At 35.3% G+C, this 14,176-nt stretch overlaps 1 protein-coding gene across 1 annotated transcript in view; it reads left to right on the forward strand.

The window, feature by feature from the left end:
• Positions 1–14,176, forward strand: part of LOC6578558 (serine-rich adhesin for platelets) — a 50,322-nt gene that overhangs the window by 7,723 nt on the left and 28,423 nt on the right. Inside the window, exon 2 of the mRNA XM_032730314.2 lies at positions 6,794–6,850. The gene's annotated coding sequence lies outside the window, so the exon portion shown is untranslated. The remainder of the gene's footprint in view (positions 1–6,793; positions 6,851–14,176) is intronic.

Raw genomic sequence — 14,176 nt, forward strand, 5'->3', positions numbered from 1 at the left:
AACACATGTGCCACATACATTTTTTATGCCAAACACACATACACACACACACAGCCAGCTGCTGCTGTCACTACTTACTACTCCTGCTACTCCTGCTACTACTACTCTTACTACTCCTGCTACTACTACTGCTACTACTCCAACTACTGCTGCTGCTGCTGCTACCGTAACCTTTTGCTCTACATCAACCCAACACACGACCTTCGCTACTTAACAACAACAACAACGATTATTCCACACTAAATTATGTTATTAAGCCGATTTAAACGCAGCTCATGAGTTGTTTGTTTTCTGTTCCGATTTTTTCCCGCTCCTCTTGCATATCTGCCATAATATTTTTTTTTCATTCGCTACAATTGATTTTTAATTTTTAATTTATAACAATCGTACTGCCGCTGCAGCAATATTTATTATTTTTTTATGGCACGTGTACAAGAAAATAATAAAAAGCGAATTTCATTGAACAAAATATATGTATATATTTATATAAGAATAATAACAATGTGCCATTACATATTTCAATTAAATATATATATACATAGATATATGTATACCTATTGAAAAAATGTAAAAGAGTATATTGTATATTATATATAACTGAACTAGCACGAGTATAAAAGATATGACAGGTTCCTTAATGTCTAATATATATTAGTATAAAGAGTCTAAGATCTATTCAGTTCAGGATGCCATTTAGTTAGTCACTTTCTATATGTAGTATATATTTTAATTATAATAATGCCTACTATAGGAACTTTTCAGGATATCTTCAAGTCAAACATTTCCTATATCTAACGGAATATACATATACAATTACGATAATGTTTTCCACAACTGTTCAGGGTAGCTTCAAGTCGGGATTTCCACTATTTTTACATATTTATTTAATACATATATATATATATATATGACAATAAATTTTTTCAATTTTAGTGATGCTTCTTTATCACATTTTTATGCAATCACTTTCACAATCCATCAAAGGGCTCAGCAGCACAATAAACAAATTGAAATTCCAAACAGCTAAATACAATTAATCATTGTAATTGTAATTGCCGTAGTTTTTGTTAAATATATATATATATATCTCTATCTATATATAGCTGTAAGATACTCATTTAATAAGCTGTAATAATAATAATTTTTTAACAGCATTAATTAAGCTTCGTTGTCCAACGACTGCAAGTCAGAGATAACATAAATGCCATGTGATTAATTTTGTAGCTGCCACAAACAAAAGCAAAGAGCAAAAAACAAAAAAAAAACAAAAATGTGCAGTTAAAACATATTCAAAAAAAGCTCTCAGCGTACATCATCATTAGCATCATCATCATCATCATCGTTCGCATCATTCTCATCAGTATCTGGTGCTTCTGCCTCATCCACTTAGCCAGCCACATCATGAAATTCATGGCTCAATCGGCGCTCGAGTGCGCTTTTCCTTCCTTCGTAGCATGTCCGGCGGCAACAATATGCCAAGCTAAATGCTCGAGTGCTGTCCATAATCCATTAGAAAAAGTAGCAAATTATGATTTATTGCAGCTAAAAATGGAGGAGCGTATGCAGCCGGTCGGACGGTCGGGCGGTCGGACGGTCGGACGGTCGGCTAGGGGGCGTGGCCTGAAAGCCGCAAAGTGTGCGCTGCAAAGTATGCAGCAGCAGCAAAAGTCTTGAACAAAAAACGCACACACATTTTCTATGCGAGCGCTGAAATTAGTAAAAGCCAAACTGGGAAAGGGAGAAAAAAAATGGGAAAATCTGAATTTATAAGACGGGTGTAAGCGACTAAGCGATGCTTTGTTGAGAGTGTGTTAGACCCTGAGATTATGTTGATGTAAATCTAGAGATGTCGATAATGGCAATGATATAGATAGAGATAGATGTAGATAGATAAATGTAGCAATAGACAAAGAGATATAGAGAGATATATAGATAAAGATATAACAATAACAATATTTCAATATATGTCAATATAGATAATATAATGCAGACTTTATCTATTATTATACATCAAAGTTCTATTGAATCTGTTATGTAGAGTATGTTAAATTCAAATACCTATTTAAACGGTTCCTATCAAACTATGCCTGTCAAAGCTCTAGAAAAATATACAATATTTTCTCCGTCGAAATCTACATGGAACCCAGTTTTCCATCAAACTCTGCTTATAAAATTGTATTTTTAGATATAACAAGTAATCCTAAATTCGTAATATATCTCCTTAGGAACTGTATCTGTCAAAGTGTTAATCTTATACATATATTAAATCTTAAGAAATATATGCTTCAGACATACTTTAATATTGATCAAACTGTTTTTACTTTGATTTCGACTCGATCCTTACCGTAAGCTTTGAGATTTGTTCAAAGCTAATCCCTAGCTCATAGCGAGTCATAATAATGCATATCAAACTTACGTCCTTCCATCTCTAACTCTCAAAGTTCGACTTTTGGCTATTGTGAGTAATCCAATTTGCATTCCTATTTAAGTCTATCTTAACAGATCTTAAAAGAAGTTCATCGTCATTGTTAACTGCCGAAAATTGTGGACATAAATTCTAATTCGAATGTATATATGTATATGTATAAATTCTCATGCGAAGCGTGACACAAAATCTTAAATACTTTGTTCATTTCCATTTTCTGTTAAATATCTAATCTTCACCAATTATTTAGCCTCCAAACAAACATTCGCAACCTATATACCCCATTAACACACAGTCCACAGACACACGCACACACACGCACGCAGAGCGCATTGCAAAGTTTGGATCGTAAAAAGAAAGAGTAAACTCGTATAACATCTAAATGTAAAAATCTTGTAACTTATTTATGGGCGTGCAACTTTTGTTTTGTTGTTGTTGTTGTTGTTGCGGCACAGAATTAAGTATACGCCGCATTTGACCGCCATTGCACATGGCCCCCAATTAATGCTCTATTTATGACAGAGCGCCCAGCCCCAAACAAAACCAAAATAAAGAAGCATAAAACATTAAATACCAAAGGTCACACGAATGATGGCTCAATTATACGCATGAGTAATATGCGTGTATTGCTTCTCCTCTTCTTCTTCATCATCTCCATTTGCTACTTCTTCTTCTTCTTCTTCGTCTATTTGGTCATGATTGTTGTGCATTAAGTTTTACGCCTAATGAGCAACAAATTGGGCCAAGTTTTTGGTCAAAACCCCGCACAATTGCGTTATGCAGCTCAAGCTGAAAATTCAAGCTGCAGCAATCATTCATTCTATCATTCGCTCAATACACACATTCATTCACATGCTCATTGGCTTATTTACAGTTCTGGTCGAGCTAACCAAATGCCACTTTAGTTAATAACTTTGACCGCAATACCAAAGAGCAACAGCCATTAGCATATGCTTAGCACCAGAACCGAATTCCGAAAACACTAAAAAATAAATAAACAGAAAATAAAAGCGGGAAATCATTTCAAGAAACCAGTTCCATGTTAGATTCTTTGACAATAGGAATAGGAATTAGAACATAGCGTTAACTCGCAACCGTTAAATGGGTCATCAAAAAAATGTTACCCATTGATAGAATTTCATCAAGAACAAGCTAAAGTTCTCTATCAAATATGTGTATTTAAACTACTTTTTCTTTTATTTTTGTACCACTTCGACAGTCGATCGAATATAGATAAAAGAATTCTTGTCTATTTATAAAGTGTTTTTAAATTAGATTTTTTGAATAGCTCTAGATATTTGCATAATTTTAGCATAAAATATTATATAATAAAAATTTTTATATAATAATTAATAATCAGAGCTATTAAGATTTTGGGATGAATGAACTGCATTTGAATCTGAAAGCTTTTTAATGAGATAAGCGTATGCTCTAGACAGTTATATACATATATTTATTGCCATATGGTTTTTAAGCTAATGAGAGTACAAAATTGATTTTAGATTAAGATTAAAAACTTACTTTTAAAGTCTGTAGAGCATAGATAAATAGTTCCAAGTAGTAAAATAGATATAGAGTCGAAGAAATTATGATATAAACTAAAATTGATTCTAGATTACCAAATCCTGAGATTACTAAATTTAGAGGTTACCCAAACTTGCCAGATTAATGAATTAATCTGCTAAAAATTAATTATGAATATTAATTATTAAATATGGATAATTATTTAATTATTAATATTATTATAAATTAATTAATATGATATTTTGTATACCTCAACTTATTCGCCTATAAATTCCCCTTAAAATATCCTATTTAGTACTCAAAAAATTTGATCTCATTTCTTGGTCTTCATTGTGCTTTTTCCTGACTCCTCTACAAGTTCCACATATAATTTACAATTCGATACGCCAAAGTATTCAGTTCACACTCATTTCTCCGTCTTAACCAAGCTCAACTGTACTTTTTCCTAGTCATTAATGTAGGTTACTTTTGCATATTTCGCACGATCTTTTTTTATGCCACATAAATTGAAAACTAACAAAAAGAACGCAACTAATTAAAGGTGTGAAGAATGCAACGAGCAAATGAGCACGCACCACATTTTGTCTCTTCCAGTTCGTCTTCTTCTTGTTTAGCACAGGTGTAGAGCGCAACACAGGTGTAGCTGTATATGTCTTCATATTCATGTGTGTATCTGTGTGAAATTGAATGAGTCGACAAAAGAGCGAAAGGCGCATAATAAACCATAATGACAAAATTACTATATTTAGTATGCGAAAAATCGGTCAAAGTGTCAGTAGGTTGTCAGCAGGTGCCTTCATTAGCACCACGCACACACACGAACACGCACACACTCGACTCCAGACTGCGCTTCAGATTTTGCTCTCACTTTAGCCAAATAACGTCTGCGACATTCGCATGATATTGCAGAAAAAACAAAATATTTTTTTTTTTTCTTTTTTGCTTTTTGGCATTAACTTCTTTTCACCTGAAGATCAGGTAGCAGCCGGCAGCATGAAAATCTGTTCAACACGATTTATGAGTTTATTCCCAATCTGCTGCTTCTTCTTCTACATGTTATTTATTTCTAGCCAGGCAACTTTCATTTTTGCTGCCATAGAATATCAATATATAGACAAATGTTTGATGGATTAGTACAAAGAAGAAGCAGAAGAAGAAGCGTATCAATAGTTAATTGGCATGTCTGTGTGAGTGCCTGCCTGCCTGCCTCTTCAAATGTGTATATGTGTATGTGTGTGTGTCTGTTTTTATAGCACTTTGTTTAGTCCGCTTTGTGCACTTGACTCGTCACACAACAGCCTCAACGCCTGCAGCTCAAGTGTTTTCTACTTGTTGTGTTGTCTAGTGTATTTTGCGTGCGTGTGTGTGTGCGTGTGTACGCGCTTCAGAGTGTCTGAAGTGCGGCAATTACTAGCCGCGCAATACAATGGTGCAAGAGCGAGACAGCATGCTGCCGCCGCTCTTGTCAATCAAATTTGTGCGGAGGCGACAAACTTAAGCACAAAATGCTGATCTACAGCCATGTTAAGCACAAAGCAAGCGTGTAGCACAGTGTAAATTAAGCGAAGCAACAATGCGAAACAGCAATAACAACAAACAGCTTGGAAGCTGTTGATTTTGATTCTGCTTTTTTTTTTTCTTTTGAGTCTTTTCGTTAACGTTATAAAAATTGAAAGCTACGCATTCAGGTGACCCACATTTGGCAGCAGCAGCAACAGCCTCAGCCGCAGCAGCTGCTTGTTTGGCATGTTTCCCATGTTCTTAGCTCCAAAAATCTGTCGATGTTCGACCAAAGCAACAAGAACAACAACAACAACAGTTATAGCAGCAGCATTAACAACAACAACAAAACCCGCTACTGCTATAAGCAGACAGAGAGGTTTTTTTCTTTAACACCGTTTGCTGCTCTTTGATACTCTTTGATGCTCTTCTTACCGAATGCTTCCCTTCTTCTTGAAGTACACTAGTAGCAGGCATGCTGTACAGACACATTATATGTAATGCATAGCAAACTCACCTAAAACCATATTATATATGTATGTACATATATATATTGTTAGCTATATTTAATAATAATGGAACAATTTAAATATATATATACATACATTTCGTAATTAACTAACCACATAGCTATTTACAGGGTATTAAGCTCGCGACTCGTCGCTCTTGACAGTTAATTCTTGTTTTCTTTTTGCCATGCAATCAATCTCTTTCTCTCTCACTCTTTCCCTTTTACCCTTGCCATTTGCTACTGTCTACCGCGTGCACAATTTCGTGAGCATTTCAATTCTTGTCCCCTCCACTCATATTTTTTTTCTTCTTTTTTCTGTTTGGCTTTTTTTTTCATTATTTTATTTTTTTTGCACGCTTACTCGGCTGGAATTTTAAATAATACATTTGACGCTTTCATTTTAGCTAAAATGCCGCGGGGCAAACGCAATTTTATTAACGCCTACCTCTTATACTCTTTCGTTTCCATTCCTATTTGTGCTGCTTTACGTATTGTGTTTTGCTATTTTTTTCTGCCGGCGAAATGTCATCATTAACTTTTGGTCATTTTTCCATTGAACTTCAATTAGCAACGGCTGGCACTCACATTTTTCGCAAAAGGCTTTTCACTTTTTGCACACATTGATGAACTTTTTTTCTTGATTTTTGAAAGTGTCGCAATTAAAAAAGTAATTGGCATAAAAAAAGGAAATTGAAGAAGGGCCATGGGGGTCAGCTAATTTTTCGTACTTGTCGCGAATTTGCTTCACTTTTCACACACTTTGCACTTTATTTGTATACCCTGATTTAATTTACTTTTATCTTTAATGTAATTAATCATTTATTTTATTTTAGGCAGATGCCCGAATTATTAACGAAATGTTTGACATGCTAAACAATTAGTTGTAAACGGTAAGTAAATACTGAAAAGAAATTAGAAGAGGGTAAAGATGGAGCCGGAGAGGGAGAGCGAACAGCTGGTGCTGCTCCTAGTTAATTAGTATTCTAGCTATCGTGCGAGCTGGTCACACTGACTGTATCAACTTAAGACAGAGCAGCAGATCCGTGAGCTTTCGTCAAGTTGTAAATAGTTGCCTGTGCGAGAGCGAGAGCGAGAAAGCAGACAACTGCTCTGACGTCATTGTTTTTCTTTTTTGTTGTTAATATTCGAATTTAATGAGCTGCATTGAATATAGTGCAGCTCATTGGCTAAATAAACTAAACTAACTAAATAAATACTGGTTGATTGCAGCAAAATACATGAAATGGTTGACTATTAATATATATTTAATTGATTACTATGTTCTGTGTGCTTTCGTTCAACACATGCATGCATACTTCTCCATATGCCCAAATATACTCCTACATATACATATTCGTATTTACATGTATGTGTCGTGTAAATGGATTTCAGAGTGCAGAGAGTAAGCAAAACAATTGTGCCTTCTCGCTCGAACGCTCGACTTCAAATGATGTGGAGGCACAATCGTTTGATTGATCGACTCTAAAAGGGACCCGAGCACGTATGAAGTTTGAGATGTCCCTTCTATGTATGTATGTGTGTTGTAAGTAGTTGAGTGAGCCCAGCAAGCATTTTTGCGTTTAACAGAGCATAAGTTAGTCTTAAAAGACTCGCGCGATGATTGAAAACAGTCATATGTGCGCTTATTTTCTGATCATAAAAGACTGTTCTGTCGGGAGAAAATGGTACCCTACCCGCGACTCTTCTTGATGAGTCGCTTATGACTCTTATTTTTAATCATAAAAGAGTCTTCCACGAGTCATCTTTTAATCATAAAAGTGTCTTCCACGAATCATCTTTTAATCATGAAAAAGTCTTCCACGAGTCATAATTTAATCATTTTTTGACTCATATTCGATTGAAATTTTCAATAATTTGCAATGAAAAGAATTTTTTTCTTGATATAAATTTAATTTAATATATATATATTTTCTTAAAAAATAACAGCAAAAAAAAAGTTAATTGATACAAAACAAAATATAGAAATTCAAAACAAAAAATAACAAAAATAGTAACAGAAATAGAAAGTATGTTTTATATTATTCTAAGCGCTTACGCTTTGCCAGTTTGTCATTGGCATGGACAAAATGCTTTTGTAGCACCGTATTTAAATCCTTATCCGTGCATGTAAATTTTTCATTAGCAATATCTAAATGGGAAAATATTAATTAATAAAAAATATTATAAATATTTTCCAAAATAATACATACTTTTATTACGGCTATAATGTAACACCTTTCTGCTGATGGTTTAATTTTCGTCCCCTTCCAGCTGTATTCGGAAGCTACCTTGTCCGAAAAAACTTTTTTGATCGCAGCTCTAACAAAATAATAGTTTATAAGCTTCTCTTTTGGCCACTCGACGTAATTGTTTGACTGACATAATCACCTTTTTATTTGTATTTGATATAATTGATATAATTTATTTGTATACACTTCGCACTTGCACTTCACTTGCACTTTCACGCTCGAATGACAAAATTTGCACATTTCGGCTTGTGCTTAAGAAAAAGTACCGTTTAACTTAGATATAAGCTTAGATAAGAATCGATTTTCGATCAGCCAAGCGAGCAGAATATGATTGCATAGGAACAAAGCAAAACCAAGCAATGATCATATTTTAATCACCTGCATGCTCATTTGGCGATTGCTTTGCATTTCGTTTTTGTATTTTAAAGTAATCATACTTTGAGCATATGGATGGGTCATTTATGAGTCTTCTTTCGATCGCCCGGGAGATTAGTCGTTTTTTAATCGTCAAGGGGACTCAAAGAAGACTCATCAAGACGATTTCTGTTAAAACAGTCTTCCAAATGCTTGCTGGGAGCTTGCTGTTGTGTGAGGGAGCGAGAAAGTAGATGTAGTTTAATTGTAGGTCGCAGCCTATTGTTGTTGCGAGCGAGAAAGTAGATGCACTTCGGTTGTAAGCAGAGAGAGAGAGACAGAGAGCGAGAGTGGTAAAGTGATAGAGGCGAATGAAATGCTGTGACGTCAATTTTGAATTCTACGGAATTCAAATTTAACAGGCGTAAATTTTACTCCAATTCATTAATTTGACAGTTTTTGCCAAATTTAAATATTTATTTCAAATATTCAATGCACTTTAACTATTTTTAAATCTAAAATTCGCTTTTAAATGGAATCCAATTTTAAGCCGGGGATTTAGGTAATTGCCTGTATATGTATGTGCGCATACATCTGCACTAAATCTAGTTGCCAAAAAAAAAGAAACGGATTTTATTTCTATTTCCATTTTCGTTGCCAACTTATTTTTATTGAAATTTTGGCCCACAAAATTATTTGCAAAAAGAGAAAAAGAAGAAATAAAGGAATGAGAACAATTGACAGGCCACGCCCCCACCCCCTCTCTGGCGAATAGGAATGCATATACACATAGAAATATATATATATATATATATATATTATCTATATATAGTAGCTGAAAACTGTTGAACAATGCCAAAGGAAAAGAAAAACAAAATGCGAAAAAAATCAAACAATATTCGCTTTATTGAGCTTTTAAGCCGCTCAGCCGCTAAAAGTATCGAGTACTTTGTGCTCAGTATCGAATATAGCAGCACTAAGTACGGCAGCAAGCAGTTGTAATTTGAATACCCTTTAAATTGACGAATACATAGAGGGTATAATTGGCATAAAGTTGATTAAAATATAAAAGACTTTTTGATGAAACTCATGGATATATCTAATAGAACCATGTCTAATATGTATACATATACATATATTTAATCTAGTAATTTTTACAGGGTATGACATGCTATGATATCATTTCTCAGCCACAATTCCATTCAGAAAGAAGCATTTCTTGTATTCATATATGCGTTTATAAAGTAGTGTTTAGTCTATCCGTACTCCTGCTATCAAAAGTCCTACATAGTTGTTAATTTCCTTTTACATGGTGAGAGGGTCTCTGTGAGGGAGCCAAAACAAATACTGCATATTGGATATATATGTTTGCTTGTGTGTAGACAGAACTTCTATAACATCCATATAAGTAAAGCTATGTGTTTTCTAGTTCCGCACATTCGAATGCCAATTGGCGAGTGTTGGTAAACGCATTCAGTCGAGAGGGCAAATTAGTAGCGTCGATTACGAAAATTGTCGATAAATGATTGCAGCTTTATTTGAGTGCCCAAATAGTACTTAAATGTAAATTACATGGAATATCTGCGATTTATGAAACAAAATTTTGGCAATATTCGCGGTTTTTACAATTTCGGATTAGCGATTTATGGGAGGGTGAGATTTTTTCCTTTCTTTTTTGTTGTTGTGCTGACTGCATGCAACGGCTAATTCAACAAATCAGTGGCATTCCGTATGCATATTCGAGCCATATTGACTTTGAGTGCAAAAATAACAGCAAAAAGTGCGGGGGAAAATTGGGCGAAAAAATGTTGGAATATGGAATGGAACGTGTTTTCGCATAAATGGAAAAATTTACTAACGAACTGTTCGATTTTAGATTTGTGTTGATGGACAAACAGGATGCATAAAAATTTGCATGTGGGCGAAGAGAAATGAATTGCTCAACGGGCAGACACTCTGTAAATGCGGGGAAGCAGTAGAAAAGGTGTGGGAAAATGGATTCTATGTGGAAATTATGGGGTTGAAGCTAAGAAAAGTTGATTCGACGAAATGATACTCTATCATATGACTTAACTGTTAGATGCTATGTATATAAGAAAAATAAGTCCAATAAATATAAGGTATAAAAAAAAATTTTTATTGAAGTAAAAAATAATATATGTTTAAAAAAAAATGGGTAAAAAAAAATAAAATCAATATTAAAGAAAATTATTTAATGTTAAAGGGATGCTTTAGAGATAAGAGGCTAAAAAATAAATCCAGTTTATTTATATGAGAAAGCACCGCCTTTATATCCTATCCGGCCACTTTCGTGTAATTACAGGGTATACAAGGCACATAACTGACCATGCTTGACTGCCGTTAAGGCTGCGTGGGTGTGTGTTTGTGTGTGTGCTGTTTTGGCTAATGAAGCTATTAGTGTTGGCCTTGTTATTGACCATTCATCGTTAAACTGAACTGTTTTTATTATTTTGGTAACTTCTTCTGACTTTTTTTCTTATGGAAATCGTTCGACGACGACGGAAATTCCCATTTTCCGCAAACTCCCGCTACAAAATTTTTTTTACTTGATTTACTCCATGCTGCGCTGCAAAATACAAAAAGGCAACAGCAGAATGGCAAAAGTTGTTGTATATATATATATATATATATATATATATATATATATGAATGTGTATAAATATATTTGAATTTGTATGCTTGTTCAAAATATGAGAGGCGAGCATATTGGCTTCAGATATTTTGTATCCATAGGGATCGATGCATTGAAAGTCTTACTGAAGAAATTGGAAATGTTATTTATAAATCCACAGATCTCTATTTATAGCTAGATAGATCTAATTCTCGATAGAGAGAATGACACTTAAAGATTCTTGTGATCCTCTCAATCTGCAGAAGGACTCATAGCCTCTTAAAGATTTATCGGGACCACGGGATGATAGATCCACAGATCCATATGTATCGCTAGATTGGTCTGATTTTCTATAGATAAACTCAAATCTTACATTAAATAGTCCAGCGCATTAAACTATATATTTCATAGTTTCATTGGTTAGATGACCTTTAAGGTATTCCCATTATCATCAGAAATCAGATTTCAAACAATTCCTATACATTAATAGCTTTTTCAGGTCTGTAACGAGTATTCAACAGTCGGGCATGCCCTCGAGCGATGCTCACACTTATTTTGTTTTTATGCTAACTGTAAAGTTAAGGGCAGTCGGGCGATTTCTGTAGCATATCCGTTATGTGTTTCATTTTAATTTTCATACTCGACGGGAATGCTTTGAGAGAGAGAGAGAGAGAGACAGAGAGAGGGCGAGAAAGAGGGAGGCAGAGGATTAGCTCAGCCTAAGTGCGAGTGAGAGGGCAAATGTAAAACGAATTCAAATGGAATGAAATAAAATGTTTTCGACTATTGGCGGAAGTGTGCCATAAGTTTATTTCTTGTGCGAGACAGTGAGAGGGAGAGAAGAAGAGGGAACGCGTGTGTGTGTGTGTGTGTGTGTGTGCGTGCGTGCATGGCATTTAGTTTGCTGCGCATTTGGTTATATTTTGGCTTATTGGCTTTTAGCCGCCATAATGTAACGGAAATTGTTCAACTTTTTGCCAAAGATATAAATATATAATTCAAATGTCGCAAAAATGGGGACGACGCCGGCAACTGGTTGCTGCTGCTGCTGCTGTTGCTGCTGCCGTTGCTCCCGGTTCAATTTAGTGTTTAAACTTTGCTGCAAACAGTTTCGCCTCGGGCGAGAGCTTGGCCCAAACAAACATCTGGCTGCCAGAGCTCGGGCAGCTGCCAGCCATTAATATTTTTCAACTATTTGCATAAATTAATGTGCGCACAAAATGTTGCCCAAAATATGCCAGCAGCAACTTGCCCAAATTGGGGGCGGTAGCGAGGTACACGGACACACACACACACACACGCACACACACGCTCTGCACGCCCTGCGTGTGGGTCAGCTCTTTTGCAATTGCATTTCAGCCTCGGGCACATATTACTTTAGCTAAACTTTAGCCAACATATTTTAAATACCGCCCGCACACCTGCTCTGGCAGTGGGCGTGGCAGTCCACCGCCCACCCAAAACTGGGCGTCTGCGCTAATACGCAATTAGTTAGCGGCAACGCACGGCAAAAGGTGAAACGTACATTGTGTCAGCTGCTATTTGGCTTTGCCTGATGATGGCCAGCATCACCCACCTGCTCACCTGCTCACCTGCTCACCTGTTAAGCTGCCTCTAACACTCTCATCTACAGCCAGCTCCCTCTCTCTCTCTCTCTCTCTCTCTCTGCCTGCATAATACGTGAGAACTGCAAAGTTTTTCGCCAGCATGCGAAGTGCATTGCATTCATAATTTAGCAGCAACAATGCTCCATTCCTCTCTGCCTAGCTCGCTCTCTCCTCTCTCTCTCTCTCTCTCTCACACATTCAATTAATATTATAAATTAGTTTAGAATATTCGTGAAAATTCGTTTTTACATTTTAAAGCATTTTATCAAACAAAAAATTATATCTATTGAGGCTTTTTGGCATTTAATATACAAAAAAAAAAAAAATCAATTAAAATGAAATATTTTGGATTTTTTAAAGTATTATTTTTGTCAAATAAATACCATTGTATTTTAATAAAATAAAATGAAATAAACTTTGAACTTATTTTATTTATTTTTTTTGTAATAAAAAAAAAATTAAGATTTTCTTTGTATTTTCTTTTTACATTTTTCTGAAATTAAAATAAAAATTTTAAAATTTTTTAGAAACTGCCTATGCATATCTTTCTATAACTACCTTTCTATAACTGCCTTTGTATATGCTTCTCTCTCTCTCTCTCTCTCTCTTTCTCTTTATTCACAAAAAAACCTATATTCATTTCGCTTACTCACACAACTAATTTCAATTCGAATCCATTTAAGTAAAGCCATACAGTCCTCTACCAGGATAATCTTATATAATATTAGCTTCAATCAAAACTTTTTAACTTTGCTTTAAAGCTCAAGCACAAATTCATATTAAAGAACATTTTGACTAGCTCACTCTTACTCTCTCTCCTCTCTCTCTCTCTCTCACACACACCCACACAAACATTTATGAATTATTATGAAAATGAAAATGAAATAATTGAATTTTGTGAACAATCTTTAAGAGTTGCTCACGTTCGTACGTCGCACTTTAATTCCCTTGGAGAATCTAACTGTTTCTAATGGAATTTAAATACTTTAGATTTGTCGGGCAGGAATTCAATTTACAGCCAAAAAGCATGGCCACACTCGTGTGTGTGGTTAATTGCAAGTGTGTGTAGGTGCTAGTGTGTGTGTGTGTGTGTGTGGGTGTGTGTGCTGGAAAATGAGTTGACTGGTAATTGAGTTTTTAGTAGCTGTTAGCGGTGCCACACGAGCTCTTTGCGCCACTTAGTGGCAAAGATGCGCACACACATGCTTAAATAGAGTGAGAGAGAGAGCGAGAGGGAGAGGGAGATGGAGAGGAAGACAGCGTGCGACAGAGCAAGTTGTTAGACCAGCAGCAGCAGCAGCAAAGGTGCATTGTAGCGCAAATTAACTACATATGTATGTACGCAGGCAGGCAGCTCTATATACACACACACAC

Source organism: Drosophila mojavensis, unplaced genomic scaffold (assembly GCF_018153725.1).
Source record: "Drosophila mojavensis isolate 15081-1352.22 unplaced genomic scaffold, ASM1815372v1 contig_80, whole genome shotgun sequence".
Taxonomy (NCBI): domain Eukaryota; kingdom Metazoa; phylum Arthropoda; class Insecta; order Diptera; family Drosophilidae; genus Drosophila; species Drosophila mojavensis.